This window comes from Panthera onca, chromosome B1 (assembly GCF_046562875.1).
Source record: "Panthera onca isolate mPanOnc1 chromosome B1, mPanOnc1 haplotype 2, whole genome shotgun sequence".
Lineage (NCBI taxonomy): Eukaryota > Metazoa > Chordata > Mammalia > Carnivora > Felidae > Panthera > Panthera onca.
The window spans coordinates 41,952,723-41,968,535 of NC_138342.1; the positions used below are offsets into that span (position 1 = coordinate 41,952,723).

General features: G+C 45.2%; 2 long non-coding RNA genes and 1 other non-coding gene across 7 annotated transcripts; 2 read left to right on the plus strand and 1 right to left on the minus strand.

The window, feature by feature from the left end:
• Window positions 1-6,226: 6,226 nt before the first annotated feature.
• LOC132693108 (uncharacterized) lies at window positions 6,227-8,691 on the plus strand. The gene is made up of 3 exons (XR_013555282.2): window positions 6,227-6,632; window positions 6,903-7,040; window positions 7,912-8,691. It is a non-coding gene; the product is annotated as an uncharacterized LOC132693108 (long non-coding RNA).
• LOC132693489 (small nucleolar RNA SNORA26) lies at window positions 7,321-7,442 on the plus strand. Its single transcript, XR_009616856.1, has one exon. It is a non-coding gene; the product is annotated as a small nucleolar RNA SNORA26 (small nucleolar RNA).
• A 2,571-nt stretch (window positions 8,692-11,262) lies between the features above and the next one.
• Window positions 11,263-15,422, minus strand: LOC132692521 (uncharacterized). 5 transcript variants are annotated; one of them, XR_009616406.3, is made up of 5 exons: window positions 15,159-15,374; window positions 14,867-14,948; window positions 13,020-13,154; window positions 12,269-12,399; window positions 11,263-11,587 (listed from the first exon to the last, which is right to left on the minus strand). It is a non-coding gene; the product is annotated as an uncharacterized LOC132692521 (long non-coding RNA). The 5 variants fall into 5 exon arrangements; XR_009616405.3 differs by having other exon boundaries at window positions 11,263-11,590; XR_014137574.1 differs by lacking the exon at window positions 12,269-12,399 and having other exon boundaries at window positions 11,263-11,590; window positions 15,310-15,422.
• Between the last annotated feature and the right edge of the window lie 391 nt (window positions 15,423-15,813).

The window sequence follows — 15,813 nt, forward strand, 5'->3', positions numbered from 1 at the left end:
TATATCTCTGGAGCAACCACGATCTGGCCAGATGGGTGCTGACAGCAGGGAAATTGATAAATGGGTATAGACTCATAAATATGATCGTACACGTTAAAAAGGCTGACTTTAAATGGTGTCATTCGCTTAGATGAGACACCTTTGCTCCAAAACAAAGACTATAAATTTTCTTCTAATCTGTCTTTAGAATTGAATGAATGTTTGCATCATACCCTAAATAGGTAGCTCTCTAGTCTAAAAAATGCCACCTCATCTTGCTGCTTAATCAAATTTCACAATATTCTCTGACTTTGCAGATAAATTGCTGTGCAGAGTGTTTTGGCCCCAGGCTATGTTGCCTCCTCTGTTTGCGCTGATGGCTTTTTGTGGCCCTACTCTATAACTGGACCCCATTGATTTCCACAGCTGATCCCACTAAGCCTTGCAGAAATTGCCTCCCACTGCTCAGCAAACACATTTTGCCACGAATTTAAAATAACCTCTATAGGTAACTGTCACACTGTTTCCAGTGAAGAAAACATCGCCAAAACTTAGAAAAGAATGGAATGCAATATACAAAAACACCGGTTCTTAATAGAGCAAATCCGTGATGCTTCGGGCCAGCTAAGATGCCACCCAAGGTGCCCAAATGCCTCCGCAGATACTTGTAATGAGTCTAGGTGACCCTCTCGGGACACTTGACCCCGCTTTGAGGCTGCAGCCATAGAGAGGAACCCAGGCAGGGGATGCAGTGATTGTCTTTATCCTGTTAGGATCATGTCTATTGGGGCACAAGGGTAGACATGAGACAGAACAGCAAATGCGTCGCAAGGGAGACCATGATGTTTTCTTCATCTGATTTCAGTGAGCGGTTGCCCTGCTGCTCCCAGCCATTAATCAAATGAGCGTCTCTAACTGTGGAAGGTGTCAGCTGTCCTTTTGAAAAGCACTATACAGGTGTCCCTTCACCAACACAGGTTTGGCCTGCCCAGGGCTGCCTCTGTGTGGACTTTTAAGATAAATACAGTGTGATGCTATTAACGTATTTCTCTTCCTGACGATTTTCTTAGTAACATTTTTCTCTAGCTTTATTTTAAGAATACAGTATAGGGGCGCCTGGGTGGCTCAGTCGGTTAAGCGGCCGACTTCGGCTCAGGTCATGATCTCACAGTCAGTGAGTTCAAGCCCCGCATCGGGCTCTGTGCTGACAGCTCAGAGCCTGGAGCCTGTTTCAGATTCTGTGTCTCCCTCTCTCTGACCCTCCCCCGTTCATGCTCTGTCTCTCTCTGTCTCAAAAATAAATAAACGTTAAAAAAAAATTAAAAAAAAAAAGAATACAGTATATTTAAACCTATAGTATACAGGATTGTGTTAATTGACTATGTTATCCGTAAGACTTCCAGTCAACAGCAGGCTATTAGTAGTTAAGTTTTGGAAGAGTCAAAAGTTATATGCAGATTTTTGACCATGCTGGGGTCAGTGCGTCTAACCCCCACATCGTTCAAGGTTCCACTGTACTCTATTCTGATATCACGTTCATACAGGTGTCTACAGAAGGGTAAAATAGGCTTTCTTTTATTTTCTGTAATGAAAATGATTATTTTATTTTTAAACAATTTTTTAATATTTATTTTTGAGAGAGAAGGAGAGAGAGAGAGGGAGAACGAGTGGGGGAGGGGCAGAAAGAGAGAGAGAGAGAGAGAGAGAGAGAGAATCGCAAGCAGGCTTCACTCTGCCAGCACAGAGCCCAGGACTCAGACTCAAGAACCATGAGATCACGACCTGAGCCAAAACCAAGAGTCAGATGCTCAACCGACTGAGCCACCCAGGCACCCCCTGATTATTATTTTATTTTCTGATTACAAATAATATATACTCATTGTAAAGAATTTGAATGACACCTCGGAAATATTTGAAAGCAAAAAATTACGTGAAATCCCACCATCTTGAGAGAAGCACTACCAACAGTAACCATCTTTTCATGTAGACACACGGACTATATATAATATGTGTATATACGAGCATAGATACAGATACATAGATACTTGGGATTACAAGACACATGTAGTTTTATCATAGACATTTTCTCTCTCCTTCTCACTCCTTCCCACCACTCTCTGTCCTCCAGAAAACCATACTAAGAATAGGTTGTGCTTGCAGATGATGAGTCTTGAGGGACAAATAGGAATCAAGGAACAAAGGAGGAGATGTGATGGGCAGTCCAGACAAAACGGCATGTGCAAAGGCAAGGAAGCAAGAGCTCTTAGAGCAGTGCTTCCTGAAACTTCAACGTGCATATAAATTACATTGGTTGAAATGCAGATTATGAATCGGCAGATCAGGGATCAGGCCTGAGATCCTTTTTTTTTGTTTGTTTGTTTGTTTGTTTTTTTGAGAGCCTTTACTGCTGACAAGATTTCAGGTGATGTCCACACTGCTGGACATCTTTGAGATATAAATTGCTGTGCTATGCAATATGGTATCTACCAGTCACACATGACTATTTAAATTTAAATTAGGGGCGCCTGGGTGGCTCAGTCGGTTAAGCGTCTGACTTCAGCTCAGGTCATGATCTCAAGGTTTGTGGGCTCCAGCCTTGCATTGGGCTCTGTGCTGACAGCCTGAAGCCTTCAGATTCTGTCTCCCTCTCTCTCTGCCCCTCCCCCACGGGCTCTCTGTCTCTGTCTCTCAAAAATAAATAAACGTTAAAAAAAACTCAAATTAGTTAAAAGTAGGGGCGCCTGGGTGGTCCGTTAAGCATCTGACTTTGGCCCAGGTCACGATCTCATGGTTTGTGAGTTCGAGGCCCGCATTGGGCTCTCTGCTGACAGTGCAGAGCCTGATTTGCATCCTCTGACCGCCTCTCTCTCTGCGCCTGGCCCGCTCACACAGTTGCATGCTTTCTCTCTCTTGAAACATAAACAAAAACATTTAAAAATAAATCAGTTAAAAGTAAATAAAAATTTAAAATCATTCCTTTGTTGTACTAGTCACATTTCAAGGACTGACTAGCCACTTGTGGCTGCCATAATGGACAGCACAGTTACAGAACATTTCCATTATCACAGAGAGTTGTATGGAACAGTGCTGGACAGAACATTCAGGGAAATACAGATAGTTCAGTATGGCTGGATCATAACAGGTGCGTGGGATGGGGGGAGGTCGAAAGATAGGGCATTGGTCTTGATCCTGGTGGCAGTGTGGAGCCATTTAAGGATTTCCAATGGAGATGATAGCAGTGTGGGCATTATACTGGGGGAGGGAAGACTGGAGGGAGGGAGGCTGAATGGAGGCTGCCGCAGTGGGCCAGAAAGCAGATGATGTAAGCTAGAACTAAAGTTTAACAGGGAGTGGGTACAAGAGGGGAGACTCAAGGGATGATCCATAGAGAGAACTGACCGAATGAAAGGAGGTGAGGAAGCAGGGTGCTGAGAATTGGAGAGGAGGCAGAAAGAGGAAGTCATCTGGGCTGAATCCTGGACCGCGGGGGCTAAGGAAGTGTTATTCATCAAGAGGACGCAAAAGTGTGGGGTTGGAAGAAGAGAATGAACTGCTTGAGACAAGCTGATCTGTGGTGTCTCTGGGTCCACCGGATGAGGATGTGTGCAGGGCTTGTGGGTATTTGGTACCTGAAGCTGGGGAGAGCAGTCTTGGCTGAGGGATCACCTCTGCATGGGGGGGGGGGGGGGGTGAGGGGGGAAGCAGGCAGGCTGGGAGCCCGGCATGGGGATCCTAGCTCTGCCAAAGTTGTGCAGTCTAGGAAAATCACTCAAGCTTTCTTGGTCTCCGTTTATGATCTCTAAAGTGATGATAATGATATTTTTATGTAAAAGACTAAACACTATGACTGGTTCATAAGCTCATTCAGTGATACTAATAATATTCTCATTATCTCCCTTGCAGAATTGTCTTATGAATTAGAGATGGCATGTATAAAGTGTCTGATACTCAATTAATGAGTTGTATTACTATCATTCCTGGGAGGTGGGTCAGCAAGAGCAAACAGCGAAAAGGCAAGAGAGTTGAGAGAGAATGTCGCCGGAAAGGGTAGGACAAAAGAGGGAGGAGGAAGGTGTAGGAGGAAAAGCAGGGAAGAGTGGAGACTTAGAAATCAGAGGGAAGAAGGAATCAAGGAAGGAGTGGTCGGCTATGCCCAATGCCACAGAGAAGCTAGAGGAGATAAGGAGCATTGGATTTGGTCGCTGAGAGGTCACTGGTGACCTTGGAGAGTAGTGTCAGGGAAATTGGGAAGAGGAAAGTCAGACTATACTGACCTGAGGGCTGCATGAGGCTGAGGCTGAATAAGGCTAGAGACCTGTGTTGGTGTGGTCTTTCTGAAGTCTCTTAGGAAGGAGAGGAGAGTGTGGTTTGGGGGACTGGGGGACATTTGATGGAGGGAAGGTTTATTCAGGTTGGGAGAGAGAGAGTATATATACATAGAGAAGCTAAGAGCCAAGCAGAAGTGAGAGAAGAGACAGGAAGGGGAAAAACCCCAAAATAATGGATAGCTTGTGAGGCTGTGGCAGGCTGGCAAGAATGCAGCCTGGAGCTCAGGGGCAGGGACTTCAGGGTGGTCTAGGGAAGATGAACCTATTTATTGAGGAGGGAGTTTGGGGAACTAGGAAGACAGCAGAAGCCCATCAGTTCTCCTGTGCCTTTCCACCTGGGTCCCTGGTCCTCTGGATCAAGCTAAGTTCTCTCAGATGGGACAGATTTCTCTCAATCAGATCTGGCAATAAAGCCAATTGGTTCCATTTTCTTTAAACCGAATTAGAAGCATTTTTAATACCACATACAGATTACCCTGAACTTATACAATGAGTTAATTTTACTCCATCGTCTCTGTATTAATTAATTTTTTTTAATAGTTGAGAAGCCATTTTTCCTCTACACAAAATGAATGATTTCGCCTTCTCCAATGAGCTGCAGTTGTCATTTGGCCAGAGTTGTGTGAAGCCTTCGGACTGAGGTGGGTTTCTCCCCAAGTTCAAGTTAAACACTCTTTGTAATGATTTCATAACCTCTTTCAGTTTTTATCACCTGGTTGGGGAGGAAGACATTCTGCACAACTACTGCCAACCCCACTAGATCGCCACTGGATTCCTACATTAGTCTCTTTATTGAGATTTTCTTTCTCTGTCCTAAGATTCTTGCCATGCAACTTGTCCACATTCACTGACATACATAATCGAAGGAAAGGTTAATGCCTCTCAGACATCCAAAAGGACTAAAACAAGAACAGGTTTGAAACCAGAGACATGTTCATAAGAATCTGAGATAAGAAAGGTAAACGCACAAGCAAACTGGTGTTCCCTCTGCCACTTTAACCCATTTTACATTGATCTTATGAATATCTGCAAAGTAGTGGCTGGCTGCCACGATTTATTAATAAAATTTACTCCTTTTCTTCTCAGCAAAAGCAACTTACTGACTCTCAAACCACACCCTCCATCAGATCCTATCATTTCCACTCCTAAAAACTGCTAGAACAGCTTTCCATTGTTCTTAGCATGTAATATGCCTTCCACCAGGGCCTCAAGCTTCGTCTGGCCGGAGCCACCCTCATCTCAGACCACTCTGCTCCTACATCCTTAAGTTCCATTTACATTCTGGGCTCCCTAAACGGGTCAAGTGCTTTCCTGTTCTTCCACAAGCTGTTCTTTGTGCCTGTTGGACCCCAACCACATAGGCGGCTTATCTTGATCAGCCCATCAAATGTAGATGCTACGTTTGCCTTCCCGCCCCACCTTACACACCTGTGGAAAGGCAGTGTGGTGTTTTAAGGGGCTATACTTCCAGACTTTTTGAGTTGAAATCCCCGGTCCACCACTTACTAGCTAATTTGTCACCTTGGAAAGTTACTCAGTGTGTCTGTTTATCCACTTAAAATGTGGGGCTGATAAGATATTTTGAGGACGAAATTTGACAACGGATGGTAAACTCAGGACTGTAATACAAGTTACTTTAGCACATACTCCGATTTTATTCCGCTTGTTTGTCAAGTGTGAGTCTGTCACCTAGGGAAGGTTTATGGTGCTTCCCAACCGCTTGCTGATTGAAGTCCGCTCTTTGAACGCGGTTAACAAATGAAGGAACAGTGGTCCTTTCAGGTTTAGGAGGAGCCGCTGGGTGCGCCTGGTCAAAGAGACAAGGTCCGGGTTCTCTTTAAGCTTCCAGATTAGCAGGACAGACTCAAGACACATACTGGACTGGTGTAGTTGTAGGAAAGGGAATCTGGATCCTGGCACAGCCCTAGAGTAACCACGAACTCTCCCTAGGAGGGGCCCCTAGGAAGGCACAGCGCCTGTGAGAACCACGTTCCCCAGGGCCAAGGGGAGGCGCTAGGGCTCCGGAGCTTCCGAGAAAGATGCTCCTGCAGGCCTAGCGCATCCTCCGCCCGCGGAAGAGCGCGGAGGAGCGCGGAGGATCCCGGAGGAGCCCGGAGGAGCCCGAAGGAGCCCGAAGGAGCCCGAAAGACCGGGGCGGGCCGAGAACCGCGGGGGCCAATGGCCGGGCCCGCCCCGCCCCCTGGCCGGAGACTTGAGGGGATTGGCTGCCCGCCTCCCGCTGTGCCGCCGACCTCGTCGCCGCGCCACCGCCGGGTTCTCTGTGCCGCACGCGAGGCGTCGGCTTCAGTCCCGCGGAGCTGAGCCGTAAGTGTCGGTGGGCATGGGGGAGGGTGCCAGGCCTCCAGGCCCGGGTGGGGCTGCGCTCGCCCCGCGTCCCCTCGAGCTTTGCCCGCCCGGAGCTCCGCTGCTCCCGGCGGCCAGAACGGAGGGGTAGAGCAGCCCTCGGCGGCCCGGGGGGCGGGCGGTCCAGCCCGTCCCGGGGCCGCGCGAGGCACAGACGCCGCGCAGAGCCGCCGGGAGGCTTCCCGCGGGCAGGCCCGGGCGCCCTAACCATCTTGCGCTTTGCTCCCCCAGGGCGCGGCCGCAGTGGCGGCTGCTTTGCGGCGGGTTCGGGGCCCGGCCCCCGCCTGCGAATCCGGGAGCCCGACCCGGGGCCTGCGGAGTCGGTCTCCGACGTGTGCGGGGCTGCAGCGGCCTGACTTCCAGGCGCAGGTATGTCCCCGTCCTGGAGGGAAAAGCGAGGCGCTCGGCCCGGAGCACGTGGCCAATGGCGACCGGGGGTTCCCACGTGCTTGCTTCCAAAGCCCCCCAATTGGCTGCCCCTTCGGATAGAGGGCATGTAAGTTCCCGGCTCCCCCACCCCACGCAGGACAACTGCTTCCGGTGGGTTTTCGGACTTGGCCCCAGAAACCGCTGAGGTGCAGGGGGTGTTGTCGGGAGAGGAGAGCAGGGGTCGTAGAGAAGCCTGTAAAACCCCAGACCGCCCTTTCCTGTGCCCTTTTAAGGTTGACGCAGTGCCTTAAGAGGCTAACACAGAAGGGTAAAGTAAGTCTCCATAAAACCCGGGGACGAGACTGTAAAACTCCTCTCTGGATCCTGTCTGGAGTCACAGCAGAACCAGAGGAAATTTTTCTTGAAGTTTCAGCACCTTTGTGATATTTTTATACGGTTAATAATAGCACAGTGATAAATTTAACCTTAACCTTAGTTTTGACGATACCTTCAGAGATGCCTTTTATTTATTTATTTATTTATTTATTTATTGACGATTATTTATTTTGAGAGAGAGAGAACATCCCAAGCAGGCTCTCCGCTGCCAGCGCAGAGCCAGAAGTGGGGCTCAAGCTCACAAATGGTGAGATCATGATCTGAGCCAAAATCTTGACCCCCATGCTTAACCAACTGAGCCGCCCAGGTGCCCCAAGGGCAGCTTATTTTTAAAGGTGAGAAACCTGGGTATTGGAACAGTGCATACAAGGCTTTTTCCTGCGCCACCTTTGAGACAAACTGAAAAGAATGTACCTCAAAATTTGCTTTCTGTTTAAAATGTAAAAGGTCATTTGAAAATTTTTCTTTTTTGTAGGTTGAAAACTACAGGCACAAGCCATGGAAGCTGGAATACTCTAATGCTGGTATTTTAACTGATTTATCCCAACTCTGCAGTTTACAACATACACATGCCTCTAATGAGGTCAAATATTTCACTTGTAGCAACCATGTATCCAGTGCAGGACAGCGCTGGCAGTGAGGGCAGCACAGCAGGTGTTCGATTTCTCATCTTGTCATTTAGTTCTTACAACTTTGTGAAGGTGACGCTGTGCTCTCATTTTACAGATGGAAGCAACCACAGGTTAGGTACTGACTCAAGGTCCTGTCACATGTGTAGCCCTGAACACGGATCCTCATGTAACTTTCTGGCTATGTGACCTCTTGGAAAGTTACTTCCCTCTCTTGGCATTTCATGTTGTAGTGTAACTGTAGAAATGCTGAAACAGATGAGGCCAGTTTGGTCAGGGGAGAGCACAGAGGTATTAAGAATATAAGCTCTTCATAGTATTTAGTTACATTGAACCTACAGAAGTTGCAATTTGGCACAAAGGGAGCATCTGTCAGCATGTTAGGTGGCTTTGATGAATGAGCAGAACGGCTATGAAGGGGGGATTTAAAGGGCAGGACTGTGCTAGATTGTTAGAACGTGAAAGTATTGCACTGGAGTGATGGGGGAAGGTTTTGTATGGGGAGAAATGTAACTGTAGCAAGATGAACAGAGCCTAGTATCAGCTAGTTCTTCCTTCTGACCTGCCCTGATTGTCTGTAAATACCTCATTTTCCAGTAATTTTAAATAAAGATAATTAATATTCACCTTGGAGTTTTGGTTTTTTTTTTTTTTTTTGAGGGGCAGATGGGGAGAGATTCTCAAGCACTTTCCATGCTTAGCTCGGATCTCCATGCAGGGCTTGATCCCACAGCCCTGGGCCGAAATCAAGAGTTGGATGCTGAACCCACTGAGCCACCCGGACATCCCCACCTTGGAATCCCTCTTAATGCTTATTTCATAACACTGTTGCAGCCTTTGTATCTAAATTGCATTTTTTAATATTACCTATTACATTGTAAAACCCAGCCTTGTGATTTTTAGGTAATTTACACAACAAATGTGTTAGAAGGCCAAAATTGCTAGAGGGGAAAAAGTGGGAGGGGGGATAGGAAGTACATGTATTTGCACTGACTGGAGGACATTTATAAGTTCAGACAGGGCTGGCCAGGGAGTGCTGATGATAAAAAACCTGAAGGAGATGATGTGGGTGTGTGTGTGTGTGTGTGTGTAGTTGGGTGAAAAATGTAAGCAGTCTTAAGCCAGGCAGTGAAACAGTGCGGAAAAATGGGGAACTCATTTTTTTTAAGGTGCCACAGAGACCAGGACTTAGAACTGTAGACACTGTCCGGTGTGATAGCCATTAGTCACATGGGGCTATTTAAATTTAAATCAAAACTGAATAAAATGAAAAATGTGGCTCCTCAGTTGTGTCAGCCACATTTCAAATGCTCAGTAGTCACAAGTGGCTAGAAGCTACTGTACTAGCAACAGATACAGAATATATCCATTACTACAGAAAGTTTCATTGGCAGTACTGTTCTAGAGGTTATAGGGTGTTTTACAGAAAAAAATCTATGGGATAGTGGACTGAATAATGACTCCCAAAGATAATCGAGTCCTAATCTCAAACCTGTAAATGTTACTGTATTTGGAAAAGGTGATTTGCAGATGTGATTAGATTAGGAATCTGGAGATGGGAAGATTATCCTAGATAATCTGTGAGCCCTAAGTCTAATCACAAATGCCTTTGTAAGAGGGAGGCAGAAGATTCCATGCTCAAAGGAGGAGGCTGTGTGAAGACAAGTAGAAAGAGATTAGGGATGCCTGGGTGGCTCAGTTGGTTAAGCAACTGACTGGCTCAGGTCATGATCTCATGGTTCGTGGGCTTGACCCCCACCTCGGCTCTGTGCTGACAGCTCGGAGCCTGCTTCGGATTCTGTGTCTCCCTCCCTCTCTCTCAAAAATAAATATTTAAAAAAAAATTTTTAAAAATCTGATTTTGGCCTTGAAGATGATGTAGATACAACTTCAGGCTAGGTAAGGCTGGCAGCCGCCAGAAACTGGGAGACTCAAGCAACTGACCCCCTCCTCCCCAGAGCATATACTTGATTTCTGGGGCTCAAAAACTGACAGAATAAACTTCTGTTGTTCTAAGCCACCGAGCTTGTAATTGGTTGCAGTAGCTAGCCTCTGGTAACTAATACTTTAGACTGAAAGCTTCAGATCACAAGTCTAGCTGGAGCTGGAACCTCACCACATTGCCTCCTACGCTGTGTTTTTATTATGGGTTATGGGTCTGCGGGTCAGGGGGGTTAGATCTTATCTATCCATTAGTCGATTTTTAAAAAATTTGAGGTATGGCAATGAAGTTAAACTTTATTTAGATGAAAACCATTAGAGACCTGAGCAGGTGGCTAAAATATGGAGGATTAGCAAATGCCTCATAAAACAACACAGATGATCAACACTAATATAAAAATCAATTTATGGTTTATTGGGACGTCAGTTATTTATGTACATTTTCAGTAAATTTCATTTACACAGTACAAAGCACCTCCAAAGATCAAGCTGTAACAAAGTAATAAAAAATTAAGATAATATGAAAAACATCATTCTAATTTTTGCCTTGTGGGCCACACAGCTTTGACCAGCAGGGTCCCAGAGGTAATATAGACCATTAAAATGAGACCATTTTTCCATAACAACCTCAATTAGTTTTGGCTCATGTTCCACAAAATGTAAATTTGGATTTCTGGGAGTCTTTTTTTTTTTTTTTTTTTTTTTTTTAACGTTTATTTATTTTTGAGACAGAGAGAGCATGAATGGGGGAGGGGCAGAGAGAGAGGGAGACACAGAATCGGAAGCAGGCTCCAGGCTCTGAGCCATCAGCCCAGAGCCCGACGCGGGGCTCGAACTCACGGACCGCGAGATCGTGACCCGGGCTGAAGTCGGACGCTCAACCGACTGAGCCACCCAGGCGCCCCTCTGGGAGTCTTTTAAAACAGCAACAAAAAACCCTTAATAGTATAACAAAACTAATCTTTTCAGAGTCACTGCCATGGGGCTCTGACTTAAGTCCTATATGTTGCAATTTGGTGCATCTAAGTTGCTACAATACCAATACTGAATGATGACAGTGTCCTACTGGAGACTAGAAGGAAATTGGGGCAAAAACAAGTTTCTCAATGAGAAATTCATCCTGTTGTACTCAAAATCTCTTCTTATGGGAAGGAACAACATGTGATTCAAGTAGCTCTTTAAACTAAAATGCTAATGTTAATGGACAAAAATAAATTGTTTTCTAGGTTTATCAAAATTTCTTTTATGTGAAATCATTTTTCACCTATTATTTTGTATCTCATTCTGACATGAATTACCAATGCTTTTCTATTAATGTTTCAGCAAAGCTACCATTGGACTTGACCATAATGTACTTAAAGCTATTTGTGGCCAACTGAATATCCAAGATCATACCTTCCCTTTGATGAATGCTTATTAGAGCTGAAGCTTAGGATATGACCCCACGCTCAGTAGCACACGTAGACAATGTGAAGGTCAGAATGCAGTTCCTTGTTGTTGATGAAGAGATTGTGTATGTTGTTATTCATACGTTGCTAATTGTAGTCACGCCTTTCAAAACTTGAAGCGTGGAATCTCGTTCTCCTGGTGAAAGAAGTTAGGAACAAAATTGAACTCTATTTGTCTACCCTTCATACCAAATTCCAGACCCAAACAGTTTATATGTAAGAATCCATTTGAAACTAAAATTTAGATTACATAAAGAATAGAAAGTTTTGTGGGCTTTTGACCAAAATCAGGTCCTGATTTGGGGGTGGGGGGAGTGGAAGGGAAGAGTATATTTTTACTAAAACTGCCCACTATTCCTACAGCCTCTTCTGTTTCATTCTTGCTGACAGATTTGAATTCCAGTTTCCAACATCTGACCTCAATCTCCCACCACAAAAATTCCATTATTACACGTCTGAATATTTCTGCCTAAAGATGGCCATTCTTTTCTTATCGTTGTTGAAACAGTACCATAAAGGGGCACCTGGGAGGCTCAGTTGGTTGAGCATCCGACTTCAGCTAAGATTATGATCTCACGGTTCATGAATTCAAGTCCCGCATCGGGCTCACTGCTGTCAGTGCAGAGCCCGCTTTGCATCCTCTGTCCCCCCATTGTCTCTTTGCCCCGCTCACACTCTCTCCCTCAAAAATAAATAAACATTAAAAAAATAACATGAAGTATTTCCATACAGAGTAACACTGATGTCCAGCTCCCTGTTGAAAGTTTAACTGCCCACACTGTAGGTAACCTACTGATTATTCAAATGAGCTCACCCTGAAAAGACAAGGTAGAAATTTAGGTACTGCGGTAACAGAGGGCCAGGTTCCCAATAAACCTCTAGGCTCCACGCTCTCTCCTTTGTCACACTCAACTCCACAGGTTTGACTCTGCTCAAATCATGTACCTACAAAGCCAACGGAACACGTTTGAAAAAGCTCAGCTCACTTGAGATTCAGATACAAGTTACTCCAAGACCCGTGAAACTAAACTGTATGTAGGATTGTGCCCTGAATATATACCCAAGTGTCAGGTTCATGTGCAGCTCTGTTATCGTTTGGCCTCGGCAGGGTCCTGAACCACAACAGAATGAGATATAATCCTCCTAGAAACTTTCCTCATGTGCAAGTTTTCTTTCAGCATGAGTTTGTTTCTTAGTCTACATTTCACTTTTCAGCTATCTGAGCCAACCCGATTTCTGACCTTCTCAATGTTTTCCTGTGTTCTGTGGATAACTGGACAGCCACTTTTCACATCACCATGGATATCATCTCTGCCTTCTTTAAACCTTTTGTGCCAGTCAAAAACTCTTGCTCTCGACATTACTTCTTCACCATAAACTACTTTTAACATCTCAAGTGTCTCACTTGCAGATTTATTTAACTTTACACAAAACTTAACATGAATTGGTTGCTCTAAATAACGGTCACTCATTTTGATGGTGGAAAAAAGAATAATTCTATTCACATGTACTCACAAGGTTAGTGGGCAACCTGGAAAGCACTGCTGTGCCAGCTAAACACATACCTGGGCAACAGTCACTCCTCCTGTGATTTCACAAGCCACACATGGAAAAACAGTCCAAACAGAAGAGTGCAAACAATCTTTGGAGGAGTTGATGAAGGTTTCAGCATCATATATATACCATCTCAGCTTGAACACCTTGTATTTTCCCATATACAAAAGGGGAGAAAATAAATCAGCATTTTCTTACTTGTCGAATGGCTAAGAAAATGGTATTTGAAATATATGAACTATGCGCAGGGAGCATTTAGCCTCCCCACCTCCCCAAAAAAACCCTAAGATAAAATCCATCCTAATAACAGTATGGAAGATGCCATTTGTCTTGGCTGTATGTTTAGAAAGAGCTAGTTTGAAATTATGGGGCTTTTTTGTTTGTTTTTAACACTTTATTTTTTTAAGTTTATTTATTTTGAGTACGAGCAGGGAGGAGGGGCAAAGGGAAAGAGAGGATCTTAAGCAGGCTCCACACTCAGCCCAGGGCCTGATGGGGGCTTGATCTCATGACCATGGGATCATGACCTGAGCTGAAACCAAGAATCAGATGCTTAACCAACTGACCCACCCAGGTGCCCTGAAATTATGGTTTTTCTAATGATGTTGATTGATAGGTCAAATGTAAGATATCAAAATAGTTTATTTCCAAGTACATAATGAGAATAGATTTGGTTGTCTCCAGTGTGTATAATACAATGTATGTAGTTGAGTGTTTAGGAATTCTAACATTTAAACATCGTTACCTATATTCATCCTGCACATACTATCTAGTGTATTCAGAATTTAAAACAAACACACATACACTGAAAAACAGCATCTTGTAAGCTTTGAACATGAATTTCTCTCATTTAGTTCTCAAATCAAAACTTGAAAGGTTTCACAAATTATGTTTGTACAACCCAAATGCTGGAATTAAAGTTATCCAATGATTGGTTGCAAATATAGACTGTATTTGATGAGTTCTGCCGTGTGTGTGTGTGTGTGTGTGTGTGTGTGTGTGTGTATGGTGAAATACACAGGCCATAAACCATTTTTAAGTGTGTAATTCAGAGGCGTTACTTGCATTCATAATGTTGTACAACCATCACATTTCCAGGACGTTTCCATCATCCCAAACGGAAATTCTGTACCTATTAAATAGTAACTCCCCATTCTCTCCTCTCCCTGGACCCTGGTAAACTCTGTTTCACTTTTTGTCTCTATGAATTTGACTAAGTTCCTCATATCGCTGGAATCATACAGTATTTGTCTTTGTGTCTGGCTTATTTCACTTAGCATGTTTTCAAGATTCTCCTATGTTGTAGCAGGTATTACTGACTCCTTAAGGTTGACTAAATACTCCATTGCATGTATATACACATTTTGTTTATCCATTCCTTTCTACATTTACTTGGGTTGTTTCTACCCTTCGGCTATTAGAAACAATGTTACTGTGAACATGGATGTACCAGTAACTGAGTGTCTGCTTTCAGTTTTCTGGGGTATATACCAGTAAGTGGAATTGCCAGATCATATGGTAACTCTGTGTTTCATTTTTTGAGAAATCATCAAACTGTTTTCCAAAGCAACTACACCATTTTGCATGCCCACAAGCAATGCACAAGGGTTCCAATTCCTCCATATCCTCACCAACAATTATTTTCTACAAACTTTCACACCGGTGGGTGAAAATTCCGGTATCTATAGGGTTAAGTATTTGCTTCCCAATCCTCCTTTGCCTCCCCATCTCCCCAGGCCCCCCGCTTTTTTGGCAGTGCTTTTCCTTCAGTGAAAACACAGATAATGTTGTGGTTTTTGACAAGCACAAGAATTCAATAAATACTGACATGCTCCTTTACTGGAGGAATCCGCATTACCTTTTTGGGAGGTGAATAGAGCTGCTTTAAGTGTCTGCATTAGAAACGAAGTTCAAAATGTAAGTGTGACTCCACTTGAACTCTGTAAATTAGCAGAAAAAGCACGTGTTAAAAACGGGCTGGGACACTTAAGTAAGGCGGTTAAACCCTAGAAGCATAGTATACTGTACTGTATACTCCATGAACTAAAAAAGGGCGTTAGCATTAGAACCACAAGTTCACCCACTATTTTTAATCCAAATGTTCCTTTCAAGGTTGCACACCCTTCCACATAGGTGGAGTGAGTCAGTACCTGGCAGGGCTTAATCGGGTCTCGCTTTCCTACCACGGCGTCCTTCTGCCAAGTGGCAGCAGAGCGTCTCTGCCAGTCCATCTCCGCTCTGGCGGAGGAGAAGGCAGGTAAAGGTCCAGCCCGAGAACCCAGTGCCCGGGCCGCGCCTCACCTGGGCCTCGGGCTCCAGGGTGGGAGGAGACGCAGCTCCCAGCCTGCGCCTCGTCAAGGTCCCTGGCCGTACCCACGACACCAGACAGCCCCCCACTCAGCCTCGACCCGGCAAAAGGCTCCAAGTGTCGGAGGAGCCAGACCAATTGACAAAGCACCGCCGAAAACCGGGACTCTCGCGAGACACAGGACTCCTGGGAGGTTCGTCGTGCCAATCAGCGGATGGGGGCGGTCCCAGGGCGCGTTCAATTGGCTAACCATGGGAAAGCTCGCGTCCCATTGGCATCTTTTCTGGCCCCAACTCCACCCCTCGACCGGAATGCCCGCCCCCTTCAATGGCCCCACCTCTGAACTGAGTGGGTAGGGAGGAGGGGAAACGCCTACAGTAGCGCTGGGCTCCAGGTGCTGGAGCTCAGGCGCCCGAATGGTCCTAACCCTTTACCTGGGGCACCATAGGAACAGGTCACGCTCAGGTTCTGACATGTTCCGTGGTATTCCTTACTTC